At 33.4% G+C, this 18373-nt stretch overlaps 1 non-coding gene across 1 annotated transcript; it reads left to right on the forward strand.

The window, feature by feature from the left end:
* The first annotated feature begins 234 nt into the window (after window positions 1-234).
* On the forward strand, window positions 235-396 carry LOC129457955 (U1 spliceosomal RNA). The gene has a single exon (XR_008649483.1). It is a non-coding gene; the product is annotated as a U1 spliceosomal RNA (small nuclear RNA).
* The last annotated feature ends 17977 nt before the right edge of the window (window positions 397-18373 follow it).

Raw genomic sequence — 18373 nt, forward strand, 5'->3', positions numbered from 1 at the left:
GCAATTATTAGAGAATACCATATTCAAGATACTTTCTTCTGCATGTCACAATAGATCATCTCTTGAAGTATGCTGTTCCTCTAATTAATCTTCATATTGTTTTTTGTTTTTTTGTTCTTCAATACTTGCTTAGCTCTGTGTTTTTTTTTTTTCTCAATACTCACATTTGAATAATGTGAGATAATGACACTGGGGTAAATATTTTTCATAGGTAAGAGTCAAAAGATTGCCTTTCTACTTATCTGGCAGGGGAGATACCAGGATCACAAAAGTGGTTTTCACAGGGTGAGGCTTATCCATTATATTCCAGATATGCTGACCCCTGTGATTTCCCCAATTGTGGGAAACTTGACTGCATAATTTGTGGTAGTGGTGGACTGCATTCATAATCTCCCACAGAGACTGTGATATCAATATCTGATATCATGATATCACAGTTATCATAATTTATATCTCTGATATAGATTTTTAAAAGATATAAAAAAAAACATAGCTTTCGGCCCTACTGTTTATGCTTCAATAAATACTTGAAAAGAAACTTGATATGTTCAACTCCAAGGGCAATTTTAGGTTTTAAACAGACTTTGTATGATTGCTTACCTCTTCTATATGCTAAACCTTGCTCAGAGTTATAGAATTTTATAGAATTACATGAAAAATTAGGATTTCTACCCTTTTTCTACACTACTGTAAACTTCTATGAAAAAATTGCCTTCAGTGAGTAAAGTGTGATGACTAAACACCCTACCATTCTTAGTTTTTACCAAATTGTTATTTAGAATTTATATCTTATCAAGGAAAATCGTGTGTGTGTGTGTGTGTGTGTGTGTGCATGTTGGAGGGAGGTATACACATGTGTGTGTTGGGGTTGCAGCCTGAATTTAAATACAGAACATACCCCAAGGGAGAAGAGGAATTTATGCCACAGTTCAGATTTGTATATTCTCTGAATCAGGCAACAAATGAGGGTTGAATGCATGTCTATCAATATTGTTTTCTAGATTACCTAGTGTAGTTGTGTGAAGCTGAATATATTATTGCCTAATGGGCTTAGGTCTCAATAGTATTTTGTTTTCCTTCAATTAAATTTCATCAGTCCTATAATTTTTTTAAGTTCCTACAAGATTTTGGCTTATCTTTCAGCACTAAATTTCAAGTTATTGATGTTTTAAATTTTTTTTGTGTCTTCCCAGTTATTTTGTGAGGAAATGGAAGAGGATAAAAAAGGCTCTTAATGAAGCAATTAAGCCTGCTTTCCCATATGTATAATTTTATGATTATATTTAAAATTATATTTATCTTCCTACTTACAACCCTACATTTTAAAAATAAAAAGTCTAGAATAATAAAAATACATATTAGATACCTGAAAAATACCTTTGTAGAATGAATTGAAAATTCATGAAAGTCACATAGCGATGGGGCTACTGCCCACTTAAAATACTTAAATCGGTCAAGAACAGTAGAATTAACTTGTCTGTGATCAGGCTTTGGCTCAAACATCAATGATAGTGTGCTTCAGGAAACCAGAAGGATGTAGTGTTAATATTAAAACAAATAATGTCAATACAATTGAAATGTGAATGACTGTGCAACATTAATTGGATTTATGTTCTATAAAATACATGAAAAATATTGGTAAAATTACATGATATTTCATAAACATAAAAGGTAACTCAAAAAGAGATGCATGTCTAACATATTCTTGGTTTCAAGGATATTTTTGAGTCATTTCCAATGCATGATAAATTATGGCAAAAATAAATAAGCTTGGAGAGTAACTGAATCAGAACCTGTCTTCTAGATGTTTTGGTATCATACTTTGAATACTGAATATATATTTATATGGTTTTTGCTGCAATAATGAGATAATGAGTCACCTATTTTATTTTTTGTCTAAAATCAGCAAATAATAGCCAAATAAAGAATCCCCAAACAACGTATTAAGGGTGTCAAGGGATCTATACTTCAGAAGTTAAACTGTAGCAAAGATTTTCCTTTACTTATTTCATATTCACCACTTAAAGATATATATGACAATACACATCTTTCCAAGTAAGGTCATTTGGAATCATATGAGTAGAATATACCTCTTCTAAATATCTTCTTGCAAAAATTTCCAAAAAAATCATTGAAAATTTCTTTTGGAACGGTATTGCTTAAGAAATACAGCTCCCCTGAATCCTGTTTCTTCAAACAGCCTTGCCATTGTACCAGATGGAGAGAGATAACACATGTAATTTAGCGGTGTCAGGCTAACACCTCAATGTGTTTTTACAAAAATGGAAATCTTGCCCTCCCAGAAGACAGTAAGAAATAACAGAAAAAATCAAAATAAAAATGATTAGGAAGCTCTTTTTATTGTAAATATTTCCAAATTTATATTTAAATTAAATTGCATATGTTATGTATGAAATAATTTTACATTTAAATTATATCTACAATTTAGAGATACATGATTTATTTAAGGATGCACTACAGTATTCCTATGTACAGCAGCCAATTATGCTTGTTGCAATATAAAAGAATATTAACTTCTCATATATTACTGTAGCTAACAAAGTGCATTATTTTTTGACAAATGTGATATATTGTAATGGTTTCTGAGTGCCTCAAAATGAATATTCCATCAAAAAAATTTTAAATTTTTCTTCATTCAAGTATGAATTAATATGCAGTATATTTTATTGGAAACAGGGTATATATTTCTGCATTTACCTTAAATTTAATGTTGGCAATAAAACATGATATTGTGGTAGAAGTTGACAATAAATATCCTCTGTACCCAACTGGATTTTGACACACGATTAAGGACAACCTCACAGTGTAATTTCCACATAGATCAATAACATTAGATTCTCCACACAATTCAGCCTCTGCTGATATAAATGAAGCCCTCATTTTAAATTAGTTCAGGTAAAATGGGATTGCTCAAGCCACATCTAGAAAAAATCTTTCCTTAGCCAAATTGAAGTCTTCACATAAGAAAGATAAATATTTGGCCGGGCGCGGTGGCTCACACTTGTAATCCCAGCACTTTGGGAGGCCGAGGCGGGTGGATCACGAGGTCAGGAGATCGAGACCACGGTGAAACCCCATCTCTACTAAAAATACAAAAAATTAGCCAGGCGTGGTGGCGGGCGCCTGTAGTCCCAGCTACTCGGAGAGGCTGAGGCAGGAGAATGGCGTGAACCCGGGAGGCGGAGCTTGCAGTGAGCCGAGATTGCGCCACTGCACTCCAGCCTGGGCGACAGAGCGAGACTCCGTCTCAAAAAAAAAAAAAAGAAAGATAAATATTTATGTATTAATTTGATCATAGATTAAAAAGAATTATTTTCACACAGATGGCTTATTTTACAAGAAAGGATAACTTTATAACATAAACTGATAGATTGGTGGAAGTTGTTGTTCACTGACAACAATGTATTTGGCCAATAGATAAAGTCTAGCTTTTTTGTCACCATGAATCCATTTATACTTTGAAAAATCATCTAGGGACAAAGCATGAAGAAAGGATACAGTGGGCCTAGTCTAACACTAGATTCGATTTCTTTATTTTTATGTCTCCATATTGTCACCAAATTCTCCTCTGAATCATATTTTATCTGTCTAAATTATACTTTTTTACTCAGAACCCACTTTATCTCCTCTATTCATTTCAGAGGCTCAGAGGGGAAAGGGGACAATTTGGTCATAAAATGGAGCCCTTTCAATTGGGCTGTGTGACAAGAACCTGGTATTATTGGAGAAAAAAAAAATGCTTCTTGTACAAAAACTTGTAACCATTAGTTTGCAGTCCTAGAAGACTGAGTAAAAATCAACCATCACTTTTTTTTAATGGATATTTTGACTGGATGAAACTGTCCTTTGTTATATGGTGCAAATTCCTGAGAACAATTTGATGAACCACTTCTTGTTGCACAAGCCTTGTTCTTACCAAGAAGTTATTAGTATTTATTCTTATGTAAAGCAAGAATTAAGTTCCAAAAATGTCTCCAGATTTTACTAGGACTGTAAACTTCTGGAGGGCAGGAATTCTGAATGACTGGTTTTTACACTCAACAGCATCAAGTACAATACTTTGCAGGTAAATATTAGATCACTTGATATATTTCTACCTTAAAATATTAAGTAATTTTTCTACCTTAAAATATTAAGTCTATTAATTTGGACATTCATACCTTCCTTCTTGGTGGAGATAATTATTCTACTGAAAAATTTTAAGGCAGAGAATATTATCAGTCACTTTCAAAAACAGGAAGGTTTAGGTTAAAAACAAATCTTAACAGACTGCATCACATCATACATACATGAGACAAATGCCTTAGACTGTGTAATTAATGAAAGATCCTTCTAAAAAATTTCCAATTCAATTATGTAAAATTAAGTTAAAAAGTTATAGTATAAATGCAAATTAAAATATCAAATACATACAGAATACAATACCCAATTTTTTATTATTAGATTCTACAGACTTTTTTTAAGTTTCTGTAAAATTTTCTAAATGCTTACTCTGTACATATTTATTTCATCATGGACAAGTAACAAGGAGATCACAGGTGACACCAATCCCCTGACCACGCTTTGAGAAGCACTGCACTAGATTGACTTTCTAATGTCAATCTTCATTTTCTAGCTCTGTTACAGCCTTGGTCTCCTTATTACCTAGTACAACACACATACAAATATGTGTGATATAGTATAAATATAATATAAAAATATGTGTGTTATAAATATATTAAAATATGTTTGTACTAGATAATAATACTTAATAACGTTGAGTGTTTAATTGTTCTAAGCACTTTACCTGCAGGAAACAGTTTTTTTTTTTTTATTTTGGTGAAATACAACTAACATAAATTTATTTACAATTTTAAGCATTTTTAAGTGTATAGTTTAGTGGCATTAGCATATTCAAAATGTTGTGCAGCCATCACCATCATCAGTCTTCAAAACTCTTTTCATATTGTAAAACTAAAAGTTTATGCTAATTTAAAAATAAGTCCCATTTCCCCCCTCCTCAACCTCTGAAAACTACCATTCTGTTTTCTGCCTCCATAGTTTTGCCCACTCTTAAGTACCTCACATAAGTGGAATTTGTCTTATTTGCCTTTTTGTGACCGGCTTTTTTCATTTAGCATGATGTCTTCAAGTTTTATTCATGTTATATAGCATATGTCATAATTTTCTTCACTTTTAAGCTTGAGTAATATTTCATCATATATATCTCACATTTTGCTTATCCATTCATTTCTCAATGGACACTTGAGTTGCTTCTACATTTTAGCTGTTGTGAATACTGCTGCTGTGAACATGGGTGTATAAATATCTCAAGACCTTTTTGTCAGTTTTTTTAAATATATACTCAGTAGTAGTTTAGCTGGATTATATGGTAATTTTATTTTTAATTTTTGAGGAACTGTCCTACCCTTTTATTCAATAATAGCTATACCAATTGACAATTGGCATTCCTACCAACAGGGCATAAGCGTTCTCAATTCTCCACATATTCACTGATATTTGTTATTTTCAGGTTTGTTTGTTTTTTTTTTTTAATGGGAGCCATGTTAATGAGTGTAAGGTGATATTTCATTATAGTTTTGATTTGCATATCCCTAATGATTAGTGATGTTAAGCATCTCTTCATGTGCTTATAGGCCATTTGTATATCTTCTTTAAAAATATATATATACTCATTCCTTTGCCTATTTTTGAATTACGTTTATTTTTTGTTGTTGAGTTTCAATAATTTTCTATATAACCTAGGTATTGATCCTTTATCAGACTTAAGATTTGCAAATATTCTCTTTCATTCTACAGGTTGCTAATTCTCTCTGTCGGTAATATCTTTTGATGCTGTTGTGTCCGGAATTGATTCATTCCGGTGGGTTCTTGGTCTCACTGACTTCAAGAATAAAGCTGCAGACACTCGTGGTGAGTGTTACAGTTCTTATAGATGGTGTTTCCGGAGTTTCTTCCTTCAGATGTTCAGATGTGTCCAGAGTTTCTTCCTCCTGGTGGGTTCATGGTCTCTCTGACTTCAGGAATGAAGCTGCAGACCTTCGCAGTGTTACAGCTCTTAAGGGTGGTGTGTCCAGGGTTGTTTGTTCCTCCTGGTGGGTTCGTGGTCTTGCTGACTTCAGGAATGAAGCCACAGACCCTCATGGTGAGTGTTACAGCTCATAAAGGTAGTGCGGACCCAAAGAGTGAGCAGCAGCAAGATTTACTGTGAAGAGCAAAAGAACAAAGCTTCCACAGCATAGAAGGACACCCCAGTGGGTTGCCACTGCTGGCTCAGGTGGCCAGTTATTATTCCCTTATTTGGCCCTGCCCACATCCTGCTGATTGGTCCATTTTACAGAGTGCTGATTGGTGCGTTTACAATCCATTAGCTAGATACAGAACGCTGATTGCTTCGTTTTTACAGAGTGCTGATTGGTGCATTTACAATCCTTTGGCTAGACATAGACTGCTGATTGGTGCGTTTTTACAGAGTGCTGATTGGTGCATTTACGATCCTTTGGCTAGACATAGACTGCTGATTGGTGCGTTTTTACAGAGTGCTGATTGGTGCATTTACGATCCTTTAGCTAGACACAGACTGCTAATTGGTGTATTTATAATCCTCTAGCTAAACAGAAAAGTTTTCCATGTCCCTACCTGACCCAGAAGCCCAGCTGGCTTCACCTCTCACTGGTATACTTTGGACATTTGTTCCCCCAAAATCTCATGTTGAAATGTAACCCCTAATGTTGGAAATGAGGCCAAGCTGGATGTGGCTGGGCCATGGGAATCTATCCCTCATGAAAGACTTAGTGCCCTCTCCACAGTAATGAGTGAGTTTCCACTCTGTAAGTTCATGTAAGAGCTGGTTGTTTAAAAGAACCTGGCATCTGTCTTTTGCTCCCTCTCTCTTGCCATGTGATGTGCCTGCTCCCCATTTGCCTTCTGCCATGATTGAAAGTTTCCTGAGGCCTCACTAGAAGCAAATGCTGGTGTCATACTTCTTGTACAGCCTGCAAAACTGAGTGAAATAAACCTGTCATCTTTATAAATTTCCCAGCCTCAGCTATTTCTTTATAACAACATAAAACAGATTACAGCACTTTGGGAGGCCGAGGCGGGCGGATCACGAGGTCAGGAGATCGAGACTACAGTGAAACCTTGTCTCTACTAAGAATACAAAAAAAAAAAAATTAGCCGGGCGTAGTGGCGGGCGCCTGTAGTCCCAGCTACTTGGAGAGGCTGAGGCAGGAGAATGGCGTGAACCCGGGAGGCAGAGCTTGCAGTGAGCCGAGATTGCGCCACTGTACTCCAGCCTGGGCGACAGAGCGAGACTCCGTCTCAAAAAAAAAAAAAAAAAAAAAAAAAAAAAAAAAAAAAAAAAAAAACAGATTAACACAGATGCACAATTTTTAAAAATTTTATAAGAAAAAGTTTGTCTCTTTTTTCTTGTATTATCTGTGCCTCCAGTATCATATCTAAGGAAGCACTGACAAATCTAATGTAGTAAAGCTTTTGCCCTATATTTTCTAATAAGTTTTTTTTTTAGTTTTAGGTCTTACATATATACTTTTGATCTATTTTTAGTTAATTCTTATATATGGCTTTAGGTAAAGATCTATCTTCATTATTTTGTATGAGCATATCCAATTTTCCCAGCACTATTTTTTGAAAAGACTGCCTTTTCCCTATTGAATGGTTGGCAACCTTGCCAAAGATTGTTTGACTATATATATGAGGCTTTATTTCTGATCTTTCTATTCTATTCCATCTGTCTATATGTCTGTCTCTATGCAGTACCACACTGTATTGATTACTGTGGATTTGTAGTAAGTTATAAAATCTGGAAGTATGAGTTTTCCACACTTCTTTTTCAAAATTGATTTGGATATTTGGGATCCCTTGAGATTCCACTTGAATTTTAGGATTTTTTTTTTCTATTTCTACAAAAAACATCATTGAGATTTGTATAGAGATTACACTGAATCTATAGATTGCTTTGAGTAGCACTGCTCTTACTAATATTACGTCTTCTAATTCATAAACATAAAATGTGTTTCCATTTATGTTTTCATTTGTTTTTTTCAGCAATGTTTTGTAGTTTTCATCGTGCAAGTCTTTTACCTCTTTAAGTTAATTATCAAATATTTTACAGTTTTTGATGTTATTGTAAATAAAATTGTTTAATAATTTCTCTTTCAGATTGTTCATTGTCAGCATATAGAAATGCAACTGATTTTCACTTGTTTGTTTTGCATCCTACTATTTTGCCAAATTTATTTATTAGCTTTTCAAGTTTTTTTTGTGTGTGGACATATAAGCTTATATACTCTGTGAATGGTGATAATTTTACTTCTTCCTTTGTAATTTGTTTGCCTTTTATATGTTTTTCTCATCTGATTGCTCTGGCTAGAATGTCCAGTAATAACTATGTTGACTAAAAATGGTAAAAGGGGTTATCCTTGCCTGGTTCTTCATCTTGGGGGAAAAACTTTTAGTCTTTTACTGTTGTGATGTTTACTGCAGGTTTTTAACATATGCCTTTAATTATGTTGAGATATTTTAGTCCATTCTTATTTTGTTGAGAATTTGAAATAAGGATGTTGAAAGGTTATTGAATTTTCTTGAAAGATTTTTGTGTCAATTGAAATAATTATGTTTTTTCTTTATTCCATTAATATCATATATTACATTGATCAATTTTTGTATGTTGAATTATCCTTGCATTCCAAGAATAAATTCCACTCGCTAATTGTGTATAAAACTTTCAATATGCTGCTGAATTTGATTTTCTGTTTTTTTGTTGAGAAATTTTACGTAAACGCTCATAAGGAAAATTGATCTGTAGTTTTCTTTTCTTGTAGTAATTTCATCTGACTGGTATTAAGATAATGTTGGCCTTATAGAATGAGTTTGGAAGTATTACCTCCTATTCAATTTTTAGAAAAGTTTGAGACAGACTGGTTTAATTCTTTAAATGTTTGGTAGAATCACCAGTGAAACTATCACGTCTAGGAATTGCCTGAAAATCTTTGATTGTTGATTCAATCTCCTCACCAATTGCAGGTGTATTCAGATTTTCCATTTCCTTGTAATTTAGTCTTGGTAGTTATTGCACTTCTAGAAATTTTTTGTTTCATCTAGGCTATCTAATTTGTTGGTGCATAATTGTTCATAGTACTTTTTAAATAATACTTTTTATTCCTGTAGAATCGGTGGAAATATCTCCACTTTCTTTTCTGATGTTATTAATAGGATTTTGTTTTTTTCTTTGTATGTCTAGCTAAAATTTTATCAATTTTCTTGGTCTTTTTAAAAAATTACCTTTTAGTTTCATTAATCTTTAAATTGATTTTCTATTCCCCATTTTTTAAATGTTTGCTCTAATCTCTGATTTTTTCTTTCTCCAGCTTGCTTTGGATTTAGTTTGCTCTTCTTTTTCTAATTCCTTAAATTGTTAAGTTAGGTTATTGACTTGGGATCTTTCTTGTTTTTTAATGTTACCATTTATAGCCACAGAATTCCCCCTTAGCACTGGTTTTAGTGCGTCCATAAATTTTGATATATTCTGTTTTTGTTTTCATTTGTCTCTAAGGATTTTCTAATTTCCCTTGTAATTTCTTCTTTATTTCATCAATTGTTTAAAATATGTTGTTTCATTTTTAATAATTTGTGAATTTTCCATTTTTTTTCTGTTGTTGACTTCTAACTTCATCTCATTGTGGTCATAAAATATCATATCTACATTTTAATCTATTAAGACATAATTTCAGGCCTAACATATGGTCTATTCTGGAAAATGTTCCATGTTTACTTGAGAAAAATGTGTATGCCATTGTTCATGGGTAGAATGTTGTGTATATGTCTGTTAGATTTAGTTGGTCTGTTGCATTATTTAAGTCTTCTATTTCCTTATTTTTGTCTGATTGTTTTATACTTTAGTGAGAGGAGGGTATTGAAGTCTTCAAATACTATTGTTTGCCTGTCTATTTCTCTCTTCAGTTTTGTCAGTTTTTGCTTCATGTATTTTGATAATCTGTGATTAGGCATGTAAATGTTTGTGATTATTATAATTGTATTTATTGTTTATTATAATTATAATATATAATTATAATTGTTATAATTATTACTTATTGTTGCTGTATTGAATCTTTTATTAATATGCAATATTTAATTTATCACTTGTACATTTTTTGATTTAAAGTTTATTTTGTTTATTAGTATAGCTGATATACTTTGATATAGTAAATATCAAAGTTTATTTTTGATATTAGTATAGCTGCTCCTGATCTATTTTTTTTACTATTTGCCTGAAACATCTTTTTCCATCCTTTTTACTTTCAATCTATTTGTGTTTTTGGCTCTCAAATTAGTCTCTGCTAAACAGCATATAGTTGGATTATGTGTTTTCTTTAATCCATTATGCATATCCCTGTCTTTTGATTAGATAATTTAATACATTTACATTTAAAGCAATTACTGATAAAAACAGACTTCTGTCATAGCTTTCTGTTTCTAAATATCTTGTAGGTTTTTGGCTTTCATTTCCTACATTACAAATTTTGTATTTATCTGAAATTTTTGTAGTGAACTGTTTGCATTTCTTTCTTATTTTCCTTTTTGTATATTCTGTAGCTATTTTCCTTGTTGTTACCATAAGGATTATATTTACCTGCATAAATTTATGTCAGATTAATTCAAATAACATATAAATACTGTTTCTCTGTCCCAACCCTTTCAGTTGTTGATATCATAAAAGTATGCCTTTAGAGATTGTGTTCCCAAAAACTAATAAGTATTTTAAGTCTTTTGAATTCTGTAGAAAAACATGTGGAGTTCTAATTAAAGTTGTATTAATACTAGCTGTTAGACAAGAAAATATTTTTTTAAATGTATTTGTTTCTTAAGTCATGTACATTAAAAAAGTAGGGTTATAAGCCTTTGTTAGAATAATGCCAGCTTTTATAATTGCCATATATTTCCCTTTATTGAGACATTTATTTCTTTATATGGCTTTGAGTTATTGCATAGTCTTCTTTCATTTCACCCTCCAAGATGCCCTTGAGAATTCCTGGCATTATAAGTCTCAGAGTCATAGACTCCCTCAGATTTTCTTTATCTGAGGATGTCTTAAGTGCTCCCTCAGTTTTGAAGGACAGTCTTGCCAGATATCAAATTCTCGTCTGACAATTTTTGTTTTGTTTTATTTTGGCCCTTTTAATATATAGGTCCACTGACTTCTTGCACCTGAAGTTTCTGATGAGGAATCTTCTGATAAACTTCTGATAAACTTATTGCTGCATTTGATCACAGAGGTGCCAACAAAGATGTAGGTGGTTATTTCTTTTGCACATTTCTCCATTGTTAAAGCCCCTCCCTTCTGCTAACATTACTTTCGGGAGATTTAGAGAGCCAGTACTCTTCCCTACTTCCATTATTCTCTTTTATTCTTTTTTGTGCATGAGACATTAAAGATTGGGCCATTCAGAAAGCAACTGCATATATAGGAAAAAAAATTAAAAGGGAAAAGTTCAGGCTCAGAAAAAAACCTGATAATACCTTAAGTTTAGATGTCAGTCTGATCTTGAGCACAGAAAAGACTTCAACAATTAAGAAAAATAGAAAGCAATAAGCAAACAAACAAAAATAACAAAAAACAGCAAACCTCAGGAAGGGGGAAAATATGATTTCTAGAATTACCAGATTATTTGATTTAAATGTCCAGTTTTCAACAAAAAATTACAAAGCATACCAAGAAAGAGGAAAATATGGCCCTTTTATGTTATAAGTCGTTTCTCTCATGAAGCTTTCAAATTCTCTCTTTGTGTTTGGTTTTAAAGAGTTTGTAATGTGCCTTGTGGATCTCTGAGTTCATCTTACTTGATGTTCATTGAGCTTCTTGGGTGTTTATATTCATATATTTTATCAAGTTTGAGAAGTTTTCAGCCATTATTTTTCCAAATATTCTCTTTTCTTTTATCTCCCTTTCCTTCTGGAACTACCATAATGCACATGTTGATTTGCTTAATGGTACCCCACGAGTTTCTTAGGCTCTGTTCACTTTTCTTTAATCTTTTTTCTTTCTGTTTCTCAGACTTGATCATTTCAATTGTCCTATCTTCAGGTTCACTGATTCTTTATTCTGCCTGCTGAAATCTGTCTTTGAATCTCCTTAGTCAATTTTTTATTTCAATTATTGTGTTTTCAGCTCTTTTTGGTCCTTTTTTTTTTCTTTATTGACATTTCTATCTTGTTAATAAATTTTTCTCTGAACTTTGTGCACATATTCCTTTGATTCTTGAAGCAACTTTAAGACGTTTTAAAGTCATTGTCTAGAAGATCTACAATCAGGTCTTTTTCATGGCTGGTGTCTGTTGACTTATTTTTTTCCTTTGAATGAGCGATATTTCCCTCTTTCTTGATATGCTTTATAGTTTTTTTTGAAAATAGGGCATTTGAATCAAATCATCTGATAATTCTGGAAATCATATTTCCCCCTTTCTCAAGCTGGCTATTTTTTGTTATTATTTTTTGTTTATTGTTTTCTTTTGTTCTTAATTGTTGCTGTATTCTCTGTGCTCAGAATTAGACTGACATCTAAACTTAAGATATTCTCAAGGTCTTTTCTGAGCCTGAATCTTTACCTGGACATGCATCATCACTTTTAATTTTTTTTTCCTTATATGCAATTGCCTTCTGATGGCCCAATCTTTAATGTATGGTGCTCTAAAAGGAAAAAAACAGAATAATGAAAGTAGAGAAGAGTGCTGGCCCTTTAAATCTCCTGGAAGTAATGCTAGCAGAAGGGAGGGGCTTTAACAGTGGAAGGATGTGCAAAAGCAATGGCCACTCACATCTTTGTTGGCACCTCTGTGATCAAATGCAACAATAAGCAACCACAGCACAGATCCTTGATATTTGGAGAACACATTATTTTTTTTGCTTACCCTGGCTCCTACAACCTTTTAGTGAACGGCTCTCAGCACTCATACACAGCTGCCTGTCATAAAATTAACTACAATTTGCTGTCCAAGTCTTTCCCTGGAAGTTACAAGCCTTTAATAGAATCCAGAGTTACAAAAAATTATATGAGACAGATTTTTCCATTGTAATTATTGTTCAGATATGGAGACAGATTTTTGGTGCTTCCTACTGTGCCATCTTCCCAGTTCCACAATGTACATTTACTTCTCAAAACAATTAGATGAGAGAGAGATACGGAAATTGAGGAAAAGAAGTGCTCAATAGATTGACCAAGGTTTCATATTTGGTTATAGAGCTGGGATTTAAATCTAGCAGGTCTGATTCCTGAACCCACATTCTTAACCACCATGCTATACAACCTCTCTCTCTGACTCTTCATGTCCTCTGTGGCCCTCTATGATGATATACTTTACACTGTATTAATAAGTACTAGAAAACTGAAGTTACATTCATACTTTTAATTGTATACATTTTAATTGCACACTTGTATTTTAAAAGACTGTACAAAAATGCTTAGTGACTATTTCAAAGTCTAGCTGTCAAGGCTATAGGAAATTTTCATTCAATTGAGCAATGAGTCTTTCTCGTTAAGAATATGGAGGTTGTGAAATCTGTTTATTTTCTCTTTTCTTTGAATCTTTTCATGTGTCAGCTGTAATGCTGTTTGAATCAAAGACATTTGATTACCATCTATGTTCTTCCCTTAAACTGAATGGAGAGCTTTGAGGAAGATTGGCAGGCTTGCATAATGGACTATTTTGACATTTGCAAAGTATTGCAACAGGAGAGAACTTACAAGTCCTCTGCTCTATGGTTGCCAAAGCACAATTCAGTGCCAGACTTGGCAGGGGTTTCAGAGCTTTTTGCTTCACCAAGTATTGGTTCCCTAAAAAGTCCAAGCCATCATCTCGTTCTATTCTACAAAGGCAGCCCCATTGGATAGATAGTATAAAAGTCTGTAATAGTTGTTCCTCCATATGAAAAACATCCCCCTTTTTCTAAGGGGATATATATATATTCATTGGCTAGGGCAAAAAAAGTCAATTCAGCCTTTTTGTAATTTACCCATCCCTCCATAGTGGAACTATCACTTGATTTAGTATGAAAGTGTTAGGGTTGAGAAGGCAGGAAAATCATACAGTGTAACACTCATTCTTCCCCATTTTCTCAGCAGTTGCACTGGTGGTGCTTCTTAATTTTAAGACTTTTCTGCTGCTTCATACCTGATAACAAATTGTATTATCAAAGCCTGTCACAAAAAAATTCTGTGAAATTTTAAATGCCAACTCCATAAGCTATATAAAGTTTTTCCAGTTTAGATATCAATGTGATAAATTATACTGTCAAACAGTTTTTAATACTTGATGACATAAATAGCTTTGAAAAACTCTGATGATTTAGGATTAATTACCTCTAAGTTCTCTTGACTAGCACAATATTCCTTTCCTAGTTCATTTTCAGAAAAAGTATTTCTCCAATGCAATAGAAAAAATTGCTCCCCACATTCTACTCAAGGCCATAATAGGAAGTAGAAAAATCCTGTAGATCCAAAATAAGAAAGGTTATAAGGCAAAATTTCTACAAACATTTTGCCAACATATATATCTGAACGTTGAACAAGGCCTCTTTCCTTATAGATGAAAGCACACTGTTCTTGCTGTTTTTGTAGATCCACCTCAATGAATAGCAGCAACATATCCTATCATATCCAGATAAAAGATATGTTTTCTAAATATTGAATGATGAATGGCCTATAGTCCATCACGTGTTCCCTCCTAGAGAAGGTAACCAGCCAAGGGAAATATTTCGTTCCTCAGAGTCAAAGCAAAACGTGGAAAAAAATCACCGTGAATGGCGGGAATCCAGCAGAAGACAGAGAACTGGGAGGACAACAGTGCTAGGGAACAGAAAATTTTAAGAAATAAATAAGTTGGTCATCCAACAATGTAGTCTGAGTTAGTTGCTAGGGATTGAATCCAATACAATAGTTTGGATCTTAAATGTATTTGAAATATTTCTCCAGATCAAAATATGCTGGTGTTTGTTTGTTTGTTTGTTTGTTTTCAGAGTCCTGCTCTGTTGTTCAGGCTGGAGTGCAGTGGTGTGACTTTGGCTCACTACAAACTCTATCTCCCCAATTCAAGCGATTCTCCTGCTTCCTCAGCCTTTCTAGTAGCTGGGACTACAGGCACCTGCCACCATGCCCAGCTAATTTTTGTATTTTTTAGCCAAGACGAGGTTTTGCTGTGTTGGCCAGGCTGCTCTCAAGCTCCTGACCTCAGGTGATCTACCTGCCTCAGCCTCCCAAAGTGCTGGGATTACAGGCGTGAGCCACCACACCTGGCAAAAATATGTTTTAAATGTTCACACCATAAATAGGCAAATGCATTACATGCACACATTATTTTGATGGATTCTTAAAGTATTATTATATATTGTAAGAATCACATGATTGGAGTCAGACGAATTGAGATCCTAGAACTTTGTCCTGAGCTGGTTATTAATCTTTGAGGATTTCAATAATAACATGAGTACACTGCTATCTATCTCAAAGGGGAGTTGTGAATATTAAGTGGGAGATACTAGGCAAAAGGTGCACAACAGAGAAATAGCCAATAGGAAACTCTTGATAAACTTTTGTGCCCTTTCCATGCCCTATTATTAATAATGCCACATTATAAACGTTAAGTATTTTAATGGCACACATTTTAAGTACATTGCTTCTGCTACTGTTCTATACAGAGGGAAAGAGCTTACTAAAACTGGAAAGAAAAAATATTCATACATTTGTGGCTGTTTCTCTGAGCCAAATGGCTTAAGCAGGTGGTTCATAATGGTGAGACTACTTAATATTATAGTGTCAATGTCCTGATAATAATAAACCTACTGTTGATTAAGAAAGTTATATGTGCACAAAAGGTCTACGTGGTATTTGTTGTACAAGTTTAGAAATTCAATTTCTATCTTTCCCTCATGACAAATCTTTTATAGAGATGTGACCTTAAGCTCACTCAAAAGTAGGTTCTATATTTTCTTCTAATAGTGGATTCATAACAGCTTGTGAATGTAGCAAGTTGAGATGCCAAGCTGCATTGTTCAATATAAAAGAGATGATTTGATCTAAAAAGATACACATTGTCAACCAGTGTAGTTTTTAGAGAAATTCAGTCCCCACTAAAATGAATGAATTTTAAAATGTTCACTTGACTACTGTGAAGAAATTTACCTGTAGAACATAATTTTTCTGTTTTTAAATTTTAAATGTTGGAGAGCATCACCAAACTCTTCTTATAGCCAGCAAGTTGATCTGATGCATAAGTCTGCCTCTAGGTCAAGATATTAAAACCACATCAGTATAAAGAATGTTTATGTTATTTTTTTCTGTACAATGCCAATTAAGCGAATTGTCTATTAGGTTGTTGATGTACAACTTGAAAAGGAAGATACTAGAACATAGTCCAGTTTTACACAGTTTAGAATTTGTAGTAATGTTAGACGTCTCTTGAAGATGTTTAAGCAGCTGGGATTATCTAACAATTATACATTAATCAACTCCTTATTTAAAGGATTCAGGATAGATAAGGGTAATCAATAATATGGTAGTATTTTTTCATTTATTTTATAGGTTAAATAATATAGAATAAAAATATTAATGATAGCTATCACTTATAAATTTATCATAGGTCAGGCATTGTGTTGAGTTCTTTATGGGTATTATTCATTTAATATTTAACATATCCCTTTAAGAGATGGAGGACATTATTAATACTTTTAAACAGTGAAACTTAAGCTTGGATTACAAAAGGAATTTGCCAAAATTTTACATTTCTAATTTAACTGGAATGCAGTATGTATACATTAAAATGGCAGGACTGTATACAAACCTAATTCTAGTACTAATGGAGTCTTAGGATAAGGAGCTTGTGTGTCTTAATGAATATCACCTTTTCCTCATCCCTCCCACTTTTACTGGCATGAAAACTGAGAACTAAATAACTCCTAAAATCCCATCATGAATCAGACAACTTACAGCTAAATGCCTTTATGATTGGAGCCAAATCCTTCTCATTTTTGAAAGCGTGTATCATTCTTTTGAGGCTGAGATATGTCAATTGCCATGAAAACATTTTTGACAGTAAAATCAATTATGCTCTGAAAATGTTTAAAATGGTGATAACAGAAGTTCTATCAAGACAACATTTACAACATCCGAAAAAGAGTACTCCTTATATATAATATTCTGGGAAGTTACCTCTGCTGTGAAATATTACAATACTCTTGTAGAAATTAAGAATTAAGTGAGCCTAAGAAAAGATTTAGGGAAACATAAATTAGATTTCTTTTTTGGTTTGTACCTGTTAAGATGCTATAAACAATGTAAGTAACATCTTAAGTATTAACAACAGAACTTTGTAGGCTAAAGGTATTTTCTATAAATAATGTGTTGAGATCAATTAGCATCCCTAATGAAATATATACGGCAACTCTAAATGACATAAACTGAAGTGTGCAAAAGCAGAGGAATGTAAATTTTCTGGGAGAAATTTAATAAATTTACCTTGGAATCATATCAAAACTTTTACCTTCTGTGAGCAACATCTAAAATCATGTCAAATAGAATGACATTAGATATATTGTCTTTAATGGGGTTATTCTGTATTGAAAGGCTCTGGAAGAATAAACTTCTATAAATATACTTTTAAAGTATCTAATAGAGTGGCTTGTGCCAACATTTACATTAGGGACAATTAAAAAATAAGAAAGTTTGTTAGAACAGAAAAAAGGCAAGAAGATTTGTGTGAAAACAACCAAGGCTTTAATGGGAGTAATGAATTAAGATAAAAATTGTCAAGGGTCTAGATCTACCTGCATAAGAAAACAGGATTTTAAAATTCTCTTCTTCATGTAATCCAGAAGTTAGAGAAAGAAATCAGATATATGATACTTCTATAACAGACCACAAACTAACATATCTATTAAATCCTAATATAGAGCATCTGTTTTTAGAGTTGTGGCAACAGAGGATACAAAGGTCTTCAGGGTGAAGATGAAAGAAGGATGAATAAAGGGGAAACAAAAGGAAAATGGGGAGGAATTAGAAGGGGATTAGCCAGGAGAAGGAGAAGAGGTAGGAAGAAGAGAAGGAGGAAGAAAGTAGGGGAGGGGTATTTTGAGAGCACCAAGCTAAATAAGGGTTCCAGGACCAGAGTGGCTAGCAACCCTGTCCTAATGGAAAATGAAGGGGAGCTAGACATGGGTATTTTTGCAGGGTACTTCTTTGACCAGGTGACTAGTTGTCCAACCAGTAACCAGGGGATCCCTCACATGAGATAACGGCTTATACTGGGAGATGCCCTTGTGGCTCCTTTGGCCCATGTCTAGTTTA

This window comes from Symphalangus syndactylus, chromosome 11 (assembly GCF_028878055.3).
Source record: "Symphalangus syndactylus isolate Jambi chromosome 11, NHGRI_mSymSyn1-v2.1_pri, whole genome shotgun sequence".
Lineage (NCBI taxonomy): Eukaryota > Metazoa > Chordata > Mammalia > Primates > Hylobatidae > Symphalangus > Symphalangus syndactylus.